This window comes from Nanorana parkeri, unplaced genomic scaffold (genome assembly GCF_000935625.1).
Source record: "Nanorana parkeri isolate BGI_ZX_2015 unplaced genomic scaffold, ASM93562v1 scaffold994, whole genome shotgun sequence".
Taxonomy (NCBI): Eukaryota; Metazoa; Chordata; class Amphibia; order Anura; family Dicroglossidae; genus Nanorana; species Nanorana parkeri.
In genome coordinates this window covers 5,331-6,061 of record NW_017307262.1, presented here as the reverse complement: position 1 = coordinate 6,061, position 731 = coordinate 5,331, and the positions used below count along the sequence as shown (strand labels likewise).

The 731-nt window shown below is 41.5% G+C and overlaps 1 protein-coding gene across 1 annotated transcript in view; it reads right to left on the bottom strand.

Moving 5' to 3' along the window:
• Nucleotides 1-731, bottom strand: part of MYH10 (myosin heavy chain 10) — a 108,003-nt gene that overhangs the window by 105,429 nt on the left and 1,843 nt on the right. The gene's annotated exons all lie outside the window — the stretch shown is intronic.

The following is a 731-nucleotide window of genomic DNA, read 5'->3' as shown; positions in this document are numbered from 1 at the left end:
GGAGGGCAGGGGGCGCAAAGAACCCCTGATGGCACAGGCATGTGTTAGATCCATTTGGATAGAATGAAAGACAAAAATGTCATTCAAAAGACATACATTGTACAGGAAGGATACATTGTATGGGACCTATATATTGTACAGAAGAGACATTGTATGGGACCTATACATTGTACAGAGCGGATACATTGCATGGGACCTATACATTGTACAAAGCGGATACATTGCATGGGACCTATACATTGTACAGGACGGATACACTGTAAGGGACCTATAAATTGTACAGGAAGGATACATTGTAAGGGACCTATACATTGTACAGGACGGATACATTGTAAGGGACCTATACATTGTACAGGACGGATACATTGCATGGGACCTATACATTGTACAGGACGGATACACTGTAAGGGACCTATAAATTGTACAGGAAGGATACATTGTAAGGGACCTATACATTGTACAGGACGGATACATTGTACAGAACGGATACATTGCATTGGAACAATACATTGTACAGAGGCAAAGCAATCCATACACTATGGCGCTTGGTGTGGCACGTAGGTGGGCATCTACGCACACAATATTTTTTGCTACATTGTTTTTTTTTAAAAAAATATTATTTTGGTAAGGAAGCTAAAATAACACACACATTTCTAATAGACCCACCGCCCACCCCAGATACAAGTCATACCAGAGAGGCCGAGAATGTGAGAAGTGTGCTTCATGGAGAG